General features: G+C 41.3%; 1 protein-coding gene across 8 annotated transcripts in view; it reads right to left on the bottom strand.

Moving 5' to 3' along the window:
* Nucleotides 1–18,477, bottom strand: part of AMOTL1 (angiomotin like 1) — a 136,641-nt gene that overhangs the window by 114,051 nt on the left and 4,113 nt on the right. For 2 of the 8 annotated variants that reach the window (XM_058446611.1, XM_058446613.1), the window contains exon 1: nucleotides 17,660–17,832. The exons of 5 other annotated variants lie outside the window; for them this stretch is intronic. The gene's annotated coding sequence lies outside the window, so the exon portion shown is untranslated. Of the gene's footprint in view, nucleotides 1–14,242; nucleotides 14,364–17,659; nucleotides 17,833–18,477 lie in introns of those variants that run through there. One more of the 8 variants, XM_058446612.1, reaches the window with a different exon arrangement.

Here is an 18,477-nt window from a genome sequence, read left to right as displayed (position 1 = left end):
AGGACTCTGTGTGGATTATGAAAAAAGTTTTCCAACAAATATTTATTAAGTACCTACTGAGGACCTGGCTCTGTGCTACCATGCTACGTAGGTAGTTTGGCTGGATTATTAAGTTAGAGATCTGAGGCCTGTTTGCCGGGATGTTTTTAGTTTCACACCCATAGTGACACACCAGTCTCTTCTTGCTTGACTGCTTTCTTCTGTAAGCATATTACCTAATATGCACTAAACACATAATTTTATCTATAGAAACACAAGAAACTGAGGATAGACATGTTGATGTCCAGAGAAAATGCACCTGTACCAAATGGGGTAAGGAAGAAGAGTAGAGACTTTGGCCCCAAACAAACTGGTGTCAGACCTGGACTGAGACAGACCAGCTGTAAATATGAAGATCCTGGCATGGAGTAGATATTCAATACATGATAGTTATTCTAAACATTATTTGCTACTACTACTACAGAAACCTTGGGAGTATTGAAAACTCGTAATACTTTTTTGACTGATGTTATTGCAGGGTTTCTCAACCCCGGCCCTCTGACATTTGGGGCTGATGATTCTTTGTTGTGAGAGACTGCCCAGTGCATTGTAGGGATGGCCTCTACCCACTAGACGCCAGCGGCAACCACCCCCTCTACCTTCATTTATGAAAACAAAAACTGTCTCCAGACATTGCCAAATGTCCCCTAGGGGGCAAAATTGCCTCTGATTGAGAACCACTGAGTTAGTTGATTAATTGATGTTGCCCACTTTAAAAGAAGCTCCCAAGCTTCTAATCATATTGATCATTCCATTGAGATACTGGGTGAATGTAATTGCATACTAATAGCAGCTTCAGTTCCATCCACCCTACAATATATCATTCTATTATGATTGCTTCCCTTTCCTCTTTTCATGAGCAAAAAAACGAATCATGTTTTCCTCTCTGATTTCCAGTGCTGATATAGACACATTTTTGTTTCTAAAACTGGAATCATACTGAGTTTCTAAAACAACAGCATAAAGCCACTATTAAAAATAAGGAGTTTCACAATAGCTGAAGATCAGAATGTTCACCCTAAAGAACCCTTGTAATCCCCATTATGAAAGTAATTATTGGATGTTTATACTGAAAACATATATTTTCAGTTCATAGATAGAAAGAACAGTGAGAGAAATGACCCCTCCACAACCTGTACAGCAATTTTAGTTCTTCTCTCTCCAGAATATGCACTACAGACCAACAGGTCTTACACCTTTTTAAAAGCCAAGGAAAGACAGAGAAGTGGGGAAATTCTCACCATTCCTAATGGTTCCAGACAGTCTAGATGGTTCCATTCAGGAGAAAAATTTGTTTTACAGCATAAACTCAAAGTGAGGGAAGAAGTTAAAATTCATGTCTTAAATGTTCTATAAGTTATTGATCAAGAAATCAGAAAGCATTTATTGCATCTCAGCCATAGAGCCAGTATCATGCTAGGTACAAGTCTTCAGAAAAGTCCAAAGTATGGATTGGGAGAGAGAGAGGAATAATTAAAAATAACTAGAAAAAATTAGAAATAACTAGAAAAAATTAAGTCCTGGCCAGGCGCAGTGGCTCATGCCTATAATCCCAGCACTTTGGGAAGCCAGGGCGGATGGATCACTTGAGGTCATGAGTTGGAGACCAGCCTGGCCAACATGGTGAAACCCTGTTTCTACTAAAAATACAAAAATTAGCCAGGCATGGTGGTAAGTGCCTGTAATCCAAGCTACTCAGGAGACAGAGGCAGGAGAATCGCTTAAACCTGGGAGGCAGAGGTTGCAGTGAGCCGAGATCACGCCACTGCACTCCAGCCTGGGCGACAGAGCAAGACTCTGTCTAAAAAAAAAAAGAAAAAAGAAAAAAATTAAGTCCTAAATAGAGGATTAACTGAAAGCACAATAAAGTTTGAAAGAAGGCAAAGTATGTGAGAACTATAATGGTTCATTCATTCATTCAGAAATATTGGCCGAGCACATTGACTTATTCCTGTAATCCCAGCACTTTGGGAGGCCAAGGCGGGAAGATCACTTGACTCCAGGAGTTCAAGACCAGCCTGAGCAACATAGTCAGACACTGTCCCTACAAAAAATAAAAATAAAAATAAAAAATTGACCAGGTGTGGTGGAGTTTGAGGTTACAGTGAGCTAGGATGGCACCACTGCACTCCAGCCTGGGTGACAGAATGACACCCTGTTCCCCCAACGCCATCAAAAAAAAAAAATTATTGATTACATTGATAATCCACATACTCTGCTAGATGCTCAAATACCCTGGTATGGGCTTTGTCTTACTAAAACATATAAACAAGTCTACAATTACAAACTGGCCTACATGCAATGAAAAAAAGGAGCAGACTAGGACTGCAGTAACAGAGGGGTTAACAACTAGGGAGAAAGTGGCCATTTAGAGAGGATGAAAAGGGAAGCCTTCTCCAAGGAGATATGTAAGTAAAGACCTAAAAGACAAGAAGGTTTGGCCACATAAAGGAGGCAGGAAGAGCATTCCAGGTCAAGCAAATATCATGTGCAAAGATCTTGTGGCAGAAAAATTCTCAGAAAGTTCCAGGAACTTAAAGGAGGCAAAGGAAGTATAGTCCCTGCAGGTACCGTGTGCTGAGGATGCAGGGATGGCCCAGGAAAGCTCTTTAGGAATGTTACCTGTCTCCTTTACCTGAGTGTCTGGGAATGGCTCCTTTCTATTCAACCTATATGATGTAAGGTATATACAATAGGGGTTTCAAATTAAATAGAGGAAAGAAAGAGAACATCAGAAAATGGCCAGTTTGGGATAAACAACAATAAAAAGATTAAATGGAAACAACCTGAAAGTAAACTGCACATTCTATGTATTTGATTACAATATCTACCCAAAAGATGCAGCCTCTTTAGAGCTTTGACTGAGTCCTGTTGAAAACAGGAGAAGACTCAGAATCTTCAGTGCCATTAGGGCAGTAGTTCTTAAACTTTAGCTGTATCAGTATCACCTGAAGGGCTTGGTAAAACAGATTGCAGGGCCCCGCTCCAGAGTTTCTGATTTGGTAAGCCTGGATGGGGCCCAAGAATTTGCATTTGCAACAAATTCTCTGATGGTGCTGATGCTGCTTGTCCATGGACCACACTTTGAGATCCACTGGTTTAGGATATTCGAGGGCCTATATTTCTATGCACTCAGAATCTCAACCTAAATAAGGAAACAGGCACATGATATTGTACGAGAAGAAAGATCATAATCGAGTTTTCCATGCTGAACTGGCACATATGGAGTGTCTCCTCTGAACCAGATGATTTCATTCATTATCTCATTCCATCAATATGGTAGATATTATTACCCATGTGTTACCCATGTGGACTGGAGGCTAGGCGAGGTCCTGTGAATTACCTGAGATCACGTGGCTAATAAGTGACAGAGCCAAGATTCAAGATTCAAGTCTGGTTTTTGCAGAGCTCTTGCCCTTTTTTTTTTTTTTTTTTTTTTGCACCTAAATGATGAAAAACTTTACTCTGTGTCAAGGTATCTGGAAAATGAAGCTGCATTTGGGGCACATTATAGATGAGGAACGATCCATATATGGTGAGTAGAAAACTCAATTATAGAATTATTTCTTAGCTAGTACCAGATACTCCAAACTACAAATGCTTAAGTAAAATACGATTTGCCATACTAAAAGTCTAGAAGTGAAATATGACAGAATTTAAACCAGCAGATATAAATGCAGCACTTATGTGTATATTTTTAAAAAATCAAATATTGAGGAAAAAAATCAAATATTGAGAAAAGCTCTGGCCTTAAAATACATCTCACCTGAAATCCAACCAGAAAGCTAGTCCATGATTTTAGCAAATTTTAATTCATTGTATGAAAAAAAAATTATGAATGCTAGGTGAATCCAGTGACAAAAAGGGCACTTTTTTGGTTAAAACCACAAAAGAAACTTGTTTTCTGAGAACATTAAGGAAAACATTTTAAGTCATTTTCAAAATGCCTAATTGATATGATCTTCAGAAAAAAACATATCTAGTCTGTATAGAAATTCATCTTGAAATAAGAATGAGGCAGAGTGTTTTTTTTAAAGTGTTATGTATATATATGCCCTTCAGGTCAGTGTAACATGACTGTGATCATCTTACAAACAAAACTCAAAATCAATTCAGAGAGCAGTGTGGCCTTGGAGACCACCCACACTCAATGCAGTTGTACATACTGGGCTTTGCCGTCAAGTTAAGGCGTGAGCAAATGAGTTTGGTATCAAAGGTCATGTTTTCACAGTCATTCAAATTATATCCCAAAAACTTTTCTTGTATTTTCTACTTTTTGACTTTTCTTTCAAAGAACTGATTGCAGAGTACACAGAAATCCTGCTATACTTTATGTACTACTTTAGGTGGGGTCTAATTTTTTTAAAATTTATCATTGCTTAAAAATATTCAAAATAGCTTAGTGAGGCTCATGACAGTGCTGGCCACATGGAGATGTAGCCTTTTGTTGCCTTTAAACACTGTCATACCATCTATGACTGTCCCATTGGTCTGAAGTGTACTGGCAAACTAAGCATCCTGTAAGACAAGCTAAAGCTTGCTTTTTGCCAATCAGTTGAACGTCCTGCATCTCTTCACTGATGCACTTTCTCTAGGTATTGATAGTCAAAAGCACAAAGCATTTATTATGCATTCAATCATGTAGCTAAACAAAAAACCGAAGTCTCCTGAAGCCATTTAAACCAGCCATTCCAAAACCTCCTGCCACCACTTTGTTCTGTTAGTACCATCAAAAACTTTCTCAATTATAAATGAAAGAATAAATGGTAGTGCTGCTCTCCAGATATTAGGCACTGCTCCATATCTTTGAACATTTGATTTTTTAGCTAATAACTGTGTCAAAAGCCTCAAAAAACCCTGAAATTAATTTGAAATTAATTAAATGAAATTAACAGGGCCAAGATTCAAGTCCATTTTTGCAGAACTCTTGCCTTTTTTGCTTTTTTGAGATGGAGTCTCATTCTATTGCCCAGGCTGGAGTGCAATGGCACAGTCTTGGCTCACTGCAACTTCTGCCTCCCTGGTTCAAGTTATTCTCCTGTCTCATCCTTCCAAGTAGCTGGGATTGCAGGCATGTGCCATCATGCTCTGCTAATTTTTGTATTTTTGGTAGAGACGGGGTTTCACCATGTTGGTCAGGCTGGTCTTGAACTCCTGACCTCAGGTGATCCATCTGCCTCAGCCTACCAAAGTGCTGGGATTACAGGTGTGAGCAGCTCTTGCTCTTAACCACTATTTTACGTTGCCTCCCATCTCATGGGTACAAGAAAGATGTTTCCTGACTCCAGAGCTTACTTCCCAACTGGAAAGCACTCTGAGGCCTGCCCCATTGTGGTTAGTGATGAATCTAGACAGTTTTCACAGACTCCTGAGGACTCTTAGTGGCCTGAATTTGCTACTAAGCTGTTCCCTTTCCTTATAGGAGACAGTAAGATCTATTTATTAAGCCTCCAGGTAAGCATTATGCTAGGCATGTTATAGTCACTCTCTCTTTTTAAACCACCAGAGGCAGTTTCTTCTCTGTGGGAGGCAGTTACAGATTTTAAAACACAGACTTAGCAGTCAGATGGGCCTGGAATCACCCCTCCTCTGCCACTTATTAGTCCTATAATATTGGCTGAACGACTTAACTTCTGTAAAGCCATTTTTCCTCATTTCGTAAGCAGTGGTTACAATAGTATCTACCTCAAAGGACTGTGAGAAATTCATGAGTAAATTACATGTAAAGCTCTTAGTCCAGCTTAACTTGCAGCAGGTGTTCTAGAAATGTTAACTATTATTAACCTGTTAGCCATTTTCTTACCAAATATGGTCGTTTTCATGGAGTTTTAATTATTGCTGTGCTAGACTGTGCTAGACACATAGTTTCTTTTTGTTTATATTTCCTGAGTTTTGGGCAGATCCAGGAAACATGAATAATTGTCAACTTGATTTGAGCTCCCCATCTCCCCACCCCAACAAATAGGAAAAATATTTTCAAGATACCATAATAGACAAAACAGAAAAAAAAATGGGCTAGCTTAGGTATTTTAGGTAAATTAGTAATTATAACTATGCCCAAATGAATATTAATTAACTGATTGATATAAACTCAGGCAGGGGAGTTGAAATCAAGGGGTCTAATGGTCCCACAATGCCACATATTGGCCAAGCTATATGTCAGGTGATGTGCTCATGTCTCAGTGCCAAATTTTAAGTGAAATGTTTCTCAGCTAGAAAGCACTCAGAAGGTGTTGGGCAGGATGGGAATGCATGGGGAAACGGCCATATCTAGTGTAGAAAAAAGAAGATTAAGACATAATATAATGACAACCTTCAAATATTTCAAAATCTTTTAGAACGAAATGAGGAATACACTTATTCTGTATTTGCTCTGTAACACTATAGAGCAATAATGTTTTTCAAACAGTAGTTGGTTACCTAATTGTGGGTCATGAAATCAATTTAACAGGGTCCTGACCCGCATTTTAAATCAATGAAACAGAATATAATAGGAAATACCAGATGCAGCCAAATAAGAGTAATTGCTATTCCATGAAATTCTGTTTAGTTATATTTATATTTGCATTTGTGTTTGTGGGTCTAAACATAAAATATATCCTTATGTTGGGTCATAGTAATGATACGGGAGGAGGGCAGGGAAGTGCTGGGTAGAGAAGGGTGGGGTCCCTGGCAAGGGCTCCATCCTCGGGCCTGTGCCCACAAACCTAAATGAGGACAGGCATTTCTGTTTTTGCACCCAAAAAGTTGCTTTTGGCCTGCCACGCCCCCCATCCTGTGCCCATAAAAACCCGAGACCCTAGCGGGCACAGACACAAGCGGCTGGACGTCGAGAGGAGCAGAAGAGCACACCACCAGACACCACCTGACACTGCAGGCCATCCACAGCGGAATTTGGTTGGGGGCAGTCAGAGGAGAGTCTGGCTGCTGGGCAGCCTGACTCCAGCGGAAGGCCACCTTCCAACTCCATCCCCCTTCTGGCTTCCCGTCCACCTTATTCAGAGCTACCTCCACCACTCAATAAAACCTTGCACCCATCCTCCAAGCCCACGTGTGATCCGATTTTTCTGGTACACTAGGGCAAGAAAGCAGGATACAGAAAGCCTTCTGTCCTTGCGATAAGGCAGAGGGTCTAACTGAGCTGATTAACACAAGCGGCCTGCAGACAGCAAAACTGAAAGAGCACACTGTAACACACACCCACTGGGGCTTCGGGAGCTGTAAACACTCAACCCTGGATGCTGCCGTGGGATTGGAGCCCCAAAACGTTCCCCACAACCTGCCTGTCTGCATGCTCCCTCTAGGAATTTGAGCAGCGGGGCACTGAAGAAGCGAGCCACGCCCCTGTCGCAGGCCCTGTGATGGGGATACGGGAACTCCTCCCATTTCAGTAAAATAAATGTTGGAAAGCTCTAGAAGGCAAAACATGGACAACTGTGTGTAAGAAACAGTAAGTCAGGTTTCAGCTCTCTATAAAGAAATCGTTATAATAATGATCACTGTGTAACAATAGACCAGGTTTTCTCAGGAAGCAGGAGCTCCTCCCCCATTCACACAACACCTGCTCAGATGTTCTAGCAGAGGCTGAGTGATGGTGCATTAAGGAGGACGGCATTGGGTATTCCCTCCTATGAGGACACTAAGATGCTCTGACTCTCCAAAATAGAGTCCATCAGACATGAGCTTCTGCTAAAAGAAAGAATGGAAGAAAATCAAAGCCTTAACATTCAGACCCCAGAAGCCATATAACCAGTCCAGGAGTAGGCAGTCTGCTGTGTTTATATATTGCACACAGTGGAGCATGCATCAAATCCCTGAAGTTGTTTAGGATTTCTACTGTAGGAAGGGTTAATTTCAAGCACCCATTTTTTAACTGAGGTGATAAAATAATATGCATAGCAGCAATCAAGTCTCAGTGATGTAAGCACCTAAATGGAGTCAAGTGGCAACTGAATACCTGGTGACATGGAACTGAGTCACCATTTATCACACCTACTAAGAGCAAGCCAAAATCCAATGCAAAGAGCAGAGCATCCCCAGATGTTGCTCCTACACCTAGGGCTGCCAGCTGAAACACCAGTTGGATCTGAGTTGAAATTATCTGTTTATCTGAAGATAAACAACAAAATATTTTAGTATTTTGTGTCCAAAATATTGTAGTGGACATACTTATACTAAAAAAATTATTCACTGTTTATCTGAAATTCAAATTTGACTGAGTCTCCTGTGTTTTATTTCCTAAGTCTGGCAAATACCAACCTACCTACACTAGGTTATATCCCTAAAATTCCTTTAGTGGAGCCCTTAGTCTCTCATTTGGTAAACAGTGTGGAATGTCAGCTATAAGAAGCTGATAGTAGTAAAAAGCAATACTGATAAGGATGGAAAAAGGAGCGAAATGCAAGTGGGCATGGTGTAACAGCTTTGTCCCGCTGAATACTACTGAGCCAAATTTAAGGACTTCTTAAGAGTAAGCAAAACAGACACTGTGAGGCATGAGGGTGTGGACAGCATTTGAGGAAGGAGATAACAAGGTTACAGTCCCACTTTGTAGCGTTCCCATGCTAAATCTGGGTTTGTATGGGAGAGAAGATTCAGCTTCACTCTTCTGCACTTTATTATTCAGCATTTGGTCACAGGGACCCCAGAGGAAGAGCTCACAATGGCTGCCGCCAGCTGTTCTGAGGCATACATGATGCCATTCGGGTCACACTGTGATGGATGGATTTCATCCGGAAAGACAGCCTGGCCTCTCCTTGACCTCCATGACTGAGTCAGGTTCCTCTTCTCTGGTGTCCCATGTCCCCCTTGCAGTCACCATATAATAACAACAATAATTGAAATTGCTCATAGAGTGCCGAATATGTGCTAGGCACTCTACATATATTATCTCACTTAACCCCTTCCAATAACCCTATGAAGTAGATATTTGCTTTCCCATATCACAGATGAGGAAACTGAAGTCCACAGGGGTTAGATCACTTGCCCAAGGTCACGCAGCCCATCAGTGCCCACTGGCCTGAAGGAGCTAGAACTCCACGTTATAAATGCTCCTGTTAATAGATCTTTCTTCCCAATTAAGTTACCAGTCCTTTGAGGGAAGGATTGTGTCTCACTCACCCTCGCATGCCTGAGCCTAGCTTGCAGTGTGTGGCAAGTTGTAGGCAGTATTGTGAGTGGGTCAAGCTAAGGTTTTGTAGTCAAACATACTTAGTCACAAATTAGGGTTCTGCCAAGAATCTGTAATTGAGAATCAGGAGTTTGGGTTCTAGTGACTTGCTCTGGAACTGAAGATGGTGGTTAGGAATCCTAGCAATAGAGAAGAACAGGGCTGGGTTTAAGCCCTGGCCCTAACACTTACCAGGTATGATTTGGCAAGTTATTTAACTTGTCTTAGCTTCAGTTCCCCATCTGTAAGATGAGGGAAGTAATAGTATCTGTCTTACAGGATTGTTTTAAGATGACTGACATAATGTTATAATCTAACACATGAAAAGCACTCAATAAATATTAGCTCTTTTTATTATAATGCATTTAATAAAGCCATTTGTAATTTAATTCCTTTTTCTATCTTTTTTCAATGTCAGCAAATGAATTAAGAGAGGAGAAACAAAACGGACTTCAGGGCAAGGAGCCATACTTGAGAGTGACAAGGCAAGGAGTGGAAGACAGGAAAAAAAAAAAAAAACTAGGAAAGCAGTAGAATGAGAATAATATTTATTAAATGCTAGTCATTTTCAGGCGCTATTCTAAATGCTTTAAATGTGCTAATTCTTTTGATCCTAATCACCCGCCTACAAGATGGGAGGGGAACCAATGGAGGGGGAGGTATCCGTTGTTCACCTGAAGTTAACCCCCACCACAGCCAGACAGCGACATAAAACTGCCTGCCACACTCCTTAGTTCACAGCAAATATTCAGTCTGGAGTCCCCGTTTGAATTTGAGGGAAAATGACTTTTAGAGCTAACAGGTAAATATTTTTATAAAAGGAGCCTAAAGTCTAACTCTCTGGCTGACCAACCACAAGAGCAACAATAATGGACATTTATTCATGGTCAACAGACAGTAAACAGCAAACTCTTGGGAGACAAACAAAGGAGCCCTGGCAGGTTTACAGAGCCCAGCAGTAGACTATCGTACCCCACCCCACCGGCCCCAAACCCTGTATTTTCCACAGGATTCATTCCAGACCAGGTTTTGTACCCACATGTCCCTTCTGTGTTTTCTTAAGAACCTAAAGTTTCCAAAAGCTATTTACTGTTAGATAGTAACCTGAAAGCAGTCTCAGTGTCCACTCTTCCCAGTGATCTTTTAAAAAATCCCTGAGAAAAGGTTAATAAACCTTACCATCGGGGATCAGTAATCTTGTCCACTCTAGATTTGGGGGTACAAAGGTCACAGGGGGAAGAGAATTAAGCAGAAATAAATGTTTATACATATTTGACATTAACATAACCACACATATGTGCCATGGGGATAAATGTTCATATGCAGCGGTCCTGTAAGGAGTGTATTTCAACAGGCAGCAGACAGCAAGAGACAGCAAACCATCCCTGAACACGTTTCCCCCATTTTGCCAAGGAACATTCTTTTTTTATCCCCTTTTATAATCTGACCTGTTCCATTTTCTGGCAGAGAGCCCTAGGAAGGCAAGCACTGCCTTTTCTGTCCATATTCCAATATAAGATGGAAAAAGGAGGAGGGAGCAAGAGGAGGCAAGCGGGGGCTGAGGAGGGTGCAACTGACTTAGGGAAACAGAGGCAGAGATAGAGGAGGAAAAGAAGAGAGTGAGAAAAGGAGAGAAAATGGAAAGGAGAGGGGGTGAGCAGGAGAGAGAGCAAACCATGAATATCAAATTAATTTAATGTGTCCACACTGGGCAAAACTGATTTGAGGAGTGTGAGAGTAATAAAAAACAAACAGGATAAATTCCACAATGATCATCCAGCAAGAATGTACCCCAGAAACCATAATCATAGTATCCTTGAGCAAATCACACTAGTAATTTATACACTCTTTTGACTCCCTTAGTGCTTAACAACTGATGAAATATCATTTCTGGGGAGTCACGCTTGTGTTTAATTTTCAGGAATCAATGGCCACAGTTCCATTTATTTCTAGTAGAAACATCTTTTTGGCAGGGAAAATGCCCTTCCCATTTTCCTGTGTGTGTGTGTGTGTGTGTGCGCGCGCACGTGTGTGTGTGTGCTGTGCAAATGCATGTGAGCATATATATGTTTTATCCCATTACTCCAGATCTCTTTCTTTGATCTTTTTTTTTTTAGCCAAAGCAGATAACCATTTATCTTCAGAATTTATTGTCATTTTCCCCCTTCCTACTCCATTCTCTCTCCCAACTAGAATACCCTGAAATAAAACTCACTTCCTGAGCAATGTGTAATATCACTTTGCAAACCAATATTAGGGGAGTGGTGATAAACTTTACATCCAAGTTTGAGTCCACCTGCCCTGAATTGTGCTTTTGTATTCTCCTTAGGCTTCTACTGTCTTGCCCCAAATTGTGCTGCTGCAAAGGTTTTGTTTCCTTTAGAAATAGTATCAGCACTATTGGGAAACCAGGGGAGATTTCGTGTCCCGGGGACTCTGTGCTGCAATACATAGGAATGAATGGATGGAAAGGGCAGAAAGGGCAGGAAATAAATGAAAGAAGCGAAAAGGAGTTTTTATGGTTGTTGTTTCAGATCAATATTCAGATAATATTGATCATTATTTGGTGGTCTAAAAAAATAAAATATATATATTATATATTATATATATTATATTTATATATAAATATAATATATATATATATAGTTTTGAGTGCCTACCAGTCATTTTTTGTTCAAGAAATACGTACTGAATATCCATGTATTGTATTGCCTGTCCCTGTGCTGGATACTTTAACATATTTATTCAATTCCCAATACAGTCTCCCTAGGAGGAGACCAACTTGTGCATTCTCCTTCCTAGAAACCGAAACTGGCTCTGGAGCCAGAGACTATATGTTGAATCTAATCTTCGCCTCTAGCCAAATGACTCTGGGCAGATCCTTTAACCTTTCTGAGCTTCTGTTTCCTCCTTCAGAAAATGAAAATAATTTCATCTGCTTCACTAAGTTGTTCTGAGAATGAAATAAACTAATGTGCCCAACAAGATTAATCATGGGAAAGACTGAGTTACTCAGATTTGGGGAAGTGTAACAACGCTGAACTATTCTGTGATTGTTTTGTTGGAACAGGAGGCCAAACCACACACCCGTGGTAGGGTGAGGTTTCCTGTGAAGGGAATTGAATTTTCCACTGTCAATCATCCTGAGAAAAAGTTAGCTCTCAGCAGCTGTGTTCAGAGCTTGAGGAGAAGGATGGCAGGATACATAGGTTTCTAAGGGGTGGAGAGATCTAGGGTACATCACGGGAGCAAGGCAGGGGATAGGGACGCCCCTGTCAGTTGGAGGCCAGCTCAAGACTACGCACACATAGCCAACCCAATCCCAAAACCTAGGACAGGTGTAGGCTTGTGTCGCAATCAGAATCATCTGGGCCCACTCAGAGAGTGCACAGGAGAGTAGCATCCTCATCCCTGCAGCCAGGAGAGAGTAGGACCCTGGGAAACCAGTCAGGCTCTCAAGTAAGCAAAGGCCAAGCCTCCAAGTTCTGGTGTGAGTAGGGGCAGCAGCAGCAATGGCTAGTGTCAAGTGGAAAAGAGAGGGCATGGAGCAGTTATCATGGTGTTCACGGGCCTCAATATCGTGTTTCTGAATCCCAGCTCCCCTGACAAGACACTAGAGCAGCCAGAACTGACTCTGTGCATGCAAATAAGCACCCCCTAAGGATTCCTGGACATAAAACTGGAGGGTGGCCTTTAAAAAGACTTCATTTCTCATAAGATGGGCAGGCAAATGCTTGGAAATTGTTATATTTGGGGGTACAACTGTGGGTGACATGACCCAAGCCATAAGCTGGGTACAAAGGTTATATGTATAAAATATAAAGTGCCTGACACAGTAGGTGAATCCAGCCTGGTTCCTTTCTCCTTTTTTCATCCCCATATAAATGAGAGGGAGGAAACTTTACATTTATCTTAGAACAGATTTGTTCAAAAGTCTTGAATCTCAACCCATCCTTCTGAAACAGGGTAGGGTAGAGGAGATAAGTGACAGTATTATTTCACTTATATGCCAAATCTTTCAGAAAGCTTTGACCATACTTGAAGGTATCAGACAGAAAGACATTTAATGGTGGTTACTACAATCAGGCATTTCTCACATAATGCATTTAATCCTCACCACCATGGGCTGCGGTCAATACTATTATTATCCCCATTGTATCAGTCAGGGTCCTATCAGGAAACAGATGGTAGGTGCAAAAGGAGTGACTGAAGACAGTCTAATGAAGCAACTATTTACAAAAGGGTTGAAGGAAAACAGCAAATGATGATGAAGCACCCTGGGGCTAGTCACCATGAGGAGCTGCTACCATCCCTGTGATAGTTAGTTTTAGGTGTCGACTTGACTGAATTCAGGGATACCTACAGAGATGATGATGCATTATTTCTGGGTGTGTCTGTGAGGGTGTTTCCAGAAGAGGCTGGCATTTGAGTAGGTAGACTGAGTGGGGAAGATCTGCCTTCAATGTGAATAGGCACCATCCAATTGGCTGGGGGCCTGGATGGAACCAAAAGGACTGAGGAAAGGCAAATCCTTGCTGTCTCTTCAAGAGCTGGGACACTCTTCTTCTGCCCTTGGACATCAGAACTCCAGGTTGTTTGGCTTTTGAACTCCAGTACTCGCATCACTGGTTACCCAAGTTCTCAGGCCTTTGGCCTTGGGCTGAAAGTTACATCATCATGTTCCATGGTTCTGAGGATTTCAGACTTGGACTGAGCCTCACCATGGCTTCCACGGTTCCCCAGCTTGCAGACAGCCTGTCAGGGGACTTCTCACCCTCCATAATCACAAGAGCAGATTCCCCTAATAAATTCCCTCTCATTCAACTATACCTATATATATCCTATTGGTTCTGTCTCTCTGGAGAACCCTAATACACCCATAAGCTGGAAGGGGAAGTTATCAGAATCCAGCAAGACAGGATGCTGTAAGAGAGGGCCATTCTATGGTATCTGTGGCCTTCAGTAGAATCACACAGCCATATTATCCCACAGCTTGATGGGAAGGAAGTAGGTACACTGGGTTCTCTTTCTTACCACCCTCCTGTATCCTGCCAGTGCCTCTTATTGGTCAAATCCAACAGGAATCCAGGTGATGCATTCCAAAAGGTAAGTGTTTCAGGGCACAGAGAAGAGTGATAAAGGATGGTAAGTGGGTCTGGAAAAGCATCAGAAAATAGTACACAATTTTAAAGTTTAGAAAAAGAAGATACAGATTAAGTAACTTGTCTATGGTCATAAAGCAAGTAAGAGGTGGAGCTAAAATTCACCACTCAGTATGGCTTGATACCCATGCTCTTAACCACTAAGATGTGCTTCCTATAACTTGTTAGGAAGATTGCTAGTCATCTAGCATCTCTTTCTCCCTGTACCCTACCCAGCTATTCTTTGATAATAGACTCCACCATATCCCCACCCAGTTTTCCCGGTCTTCTTGGAACTGCGGGTAGCCACGTGACTAAAGTTCAGGCCAATGGAATATAAGTGAACACCATTAGATGTGTGCAGCTTTCAGGTTGTGCCCACCACTTTCCTTCTCCCTCGTCTATGGACTAGAATATGGATATGATAGTAGAAGCTGAAACAGTCACCTTGAACCACTGCATGGAAATTACTTTTGAGGATATAGTGCACCCTGAAGCCACCAGATCAGCACTGGACTGCTCATGCTCTAAGTGAAAAAGAAATAAACTTACATATTGTTTAAGTAACTGTCATTTTGGCCTTTGTTATAGCAGCCCAACCTATATCCTAAATAATACCAAGACCAAGCACCCATATGGCCCAAATGAGGCTCAGTCATAATGGTTTGAGCAATAAGAGAAATATGACTGGTATAGTCAGCTAGTGATCACCAATGTGTGTCTTCTCCTCTTTTTCCTGGTGTATAACTAGACTACATTTTCCACCCCACCCCATTCCATCTGGGTGAGGCTGTGGGACTAGTTCTTACCCTTGGAAAATGAGGGGAAGTGAGTATTTTGCCTCCAGGCTGAGGCAATCAAGGGTGAACATTCTTGCTCACCTGATTCACTTACCTGACAAATGGATGCAAAGCATCACTGAAAGGATCTGAGCCCCTAGAAGATGGTGAAGCCAAGAAATGGAAGAAGCCGGGGTCCTCAATGACACATGAAGCACAGCCCTCTGACAACTCCACACTTGACCATTGCACAAGCAAGAAACGCAGTCTTCCTTGTGTTAAGCCACTGACACTGGGGTTTAGCCTATCCTGACTAAGGCATAAACACTGTGATCCAGAGCTGCAATCTCATCCCATATTTTTGGAGGACAAGGGGGTAAGAGCAGACTGGGAAATATTTAAGTTATTATTTTAAAGAAGTTATACAAATGTCATCATTTGTCCTAATAAGACCCAGCATACATCCTGCCTGAATGAGGAAGGCCAGATTAGCACAAGAAAACACTTTCTCCTTGCATATTGGCCCTCAGGGGAGTTAGCCCTGGTGGCTCCCAAGAATGCTATTCTCATGACACACTCCTCTCCTGGCACTCATAGGCCAGTTCACCAGGTGAGCAGAGACAGCAGCAATTGAGCTCCTTGAGGCATGCCAGAGGGTCAAGCAACCCCAAAGGCCAACAAATTATGACAGGTTAAGAAAACAAGGAACCAGTTTGCTTGTGGGTGGGGAGAGTGGGCTCCCCCACCTCTTCTTTCTAATGTCCAGATTTTCTAAAATAAGCATATATTACTTTTATACTAAAAAACTAAAGTTTAGAAATTTGACTTTTAAAACTTCAATTTTTAAGAAAGATAAAAAATAAGCTGGATAAGCCCCAGGAATAAACATAGGAGATACAGGTCACAGAAGAAAGGATCCAGTCCTCAAGGCACTGTTACAACAAGCAGAAAGGCCAGTCTTAGAGATATACAATGGAAAAGATAAAGTGTCTTGGGGTGACACCCTCACTCTGTCATTCAACAAATATTTACTGAAGATTAACTTGTGCTGGACACTGTGCTGGCTGCTAGATTTACAAAGAAGAATAAGGTGGCCACAGTGAAGCGCAGTTGTTCGCAATCTTAGCTGCACGTTGAAATCACTTGAGATGTGATTAAACCCAAGCAAACAAACAAAAAAACACGGTAACATTGATGCTTGGGTCCACATCCCAGAGATTCGGATGTAATCATTCAGGATTGGGAACTGGTCTCAGGACTTCTAAAAGCTCCTCCTGATTCTAATGTGCAGCCAAGATTGAAAACCACCGGGAGGACATGACATGTGGGATTAGTGTTGAAGGCTGGATAGGAGCAAGCCAGGGGAGAAAGGGAGAAGGGGGAAGCGGAGCATGCAGGTGGAGGAAATCAAGCTGAATGTAGAGGATTGCCCCAAGTTCCATACAACTAGAATGTCATAGTGGGTATGAGTGATGCAGGTTATGGCGTTCCTCCTACATCAAACCAAATATCTATCCTCCAGGTAGAGGAGAGTCAGTCAAGGTTATTCACAGGGCAGACGTGGTCACATCTGGGTTCATCCCAACTTTCCACACATCCTTTCTAACCCTCTCAGACGGCCGTAACTTCTAGCTATGCATGGAATCACAGAAAGGCTATAGAAAGGTGTGGGCTTTGCCTCCTCAGAAAATGGTACCACCATCTCAAGAAAGAAAGCATATTTCTTGACACTCCATCTTGGCCACCTTTGATACAGCATTCATCCAGAGATACACCCCTTTCTCTACTACCTTTTAAAAAATCCCCTTTTTGGTGACTTAATTTTATTATATGATCTTGCTGCAACACTGAGAATCAATCCCCCAAGGAGCCAATAGTTGTTCACTTGCAGACTGATATAAAAATTCAAAGGTGGAACGGACTACCAATCATGAGGCAAAAAAGTAGTGGAATTATCACCAAAACCTCAGATGGAAAACCATTCCACATGTGGCTCCAGGGACAAATCACTAAATAATTTCACTGACCTAATGACCATTCCTGACTACCTCCTTTTGGAGACTAGGTAAGTTGTAGAGAAGTTTCCAGAAATAAAAACGGTTTGATTAGTAGGTGGGATAACTGATAAAAGCTATTTTATCCTTCAATCTTGGGAAATAAGTATGTTTTAAATGAATAATAATAATAATAAAACAATAAAATAAAAGCACTTCCTGAATTCCAAGCACATTCAATACATGGACTTCACATACACCATTTACCACATCCACGCAAGGTCCCAATTGAGTTGATTAAATAACTGAGGCTTAAAGCAGTTTAATCACCTGCTCAAGGTCACAAGACACTGCAAGAGAATTCAAACTAAATTTTTAGGACTTCTGTGATGATACGATATAATAAAAAATATACATATATTTGGTTTTCATCCCTGGTTCTCAGCACAGAGCTCCTAAAACCCTTGAAATTTCCTGAGTGATAGAGGTGACAGGAGCAGCTTTTTTTTATTCATAACAAGTACCTTTTAACCATACCTGAATTTATGCTAATGAGATAACTGGTGGCTGAAAGTCCTTAGACAGCTTCAGGATGGGGGCTGGTTGTGGGAAGAACCAACATTATTATAAAAAGGTTGGAATTCAATTAGAACACTTGGACACAGGGCAGGGAACATCACACACCGGGTCCTGTCACGGGGTGAGGGGATGGGGGAGGGATAGCATTATGTCATAATGTCATAATGTATGGGGGATGGGGGAGGAATAGCATTATGTCATAATGTAAATGGCTAGTTAATGGGTGCAGCAAACCAACATGGTACACGTATACCTATGTAACAAACCTGCACGTTGTGCACATGTACCCTAGAACTTAAAGTATTAAAAAAAGAAGTTTGTTAGCAGGTCACGGAAAATAAAGATCAAGAGCCAAGGAAGGCATTCCCTGGGATAAAGATAATAAATTTCAACAAATCAACACTAAAAGTAACTTTATAATATTGATTTAAAAAACCATATTTCTTCAATGCTGAGGTGTCATCTTTTCACATTTTAATATCATAGATATAATAGCTAACATTCATCTTGCACTTACTTTGTACCAGGTTCTGTTATGTGTGCTTTACATGTGCTGACTCATAGAATATGGGATATTTCATGGAGTGAAAAATTTCATCTTTTGTTCTCTGAAAAGTTGTTATTAAACCAATGTTACAAACTTAAACTCCATGACTGTTTAGAATCCAGGAACTATTGTAGGTGCAGAAATAAATAGTGCTTACAGATAATACATTAATAAAAATTACATTGAGGGAAAAAAAAAAGTTGGAATTTCCAGCCTCACCAACCTACTC

This window comes from Hylobates moloch, unplaced genomic scaffold (assembly GCF_009828535.3).
Source record: "Hylobates moloch isolate HMO894 unplaced genomic scaffold, HMol_V3 SCAFFOLD_11, whole genome shotgun sequence".
In the NCBI taxonomy this organism is placed as follows: domain Eukaryota; kingdom Metazoa; phylum Chordata; class Mammalia; order Primates; family Hylobatidae; genus Hylobates; species Hylobates moloch.
This window is presented reverse-complemented; position numbering and strand designations above follow the sequence as displayed.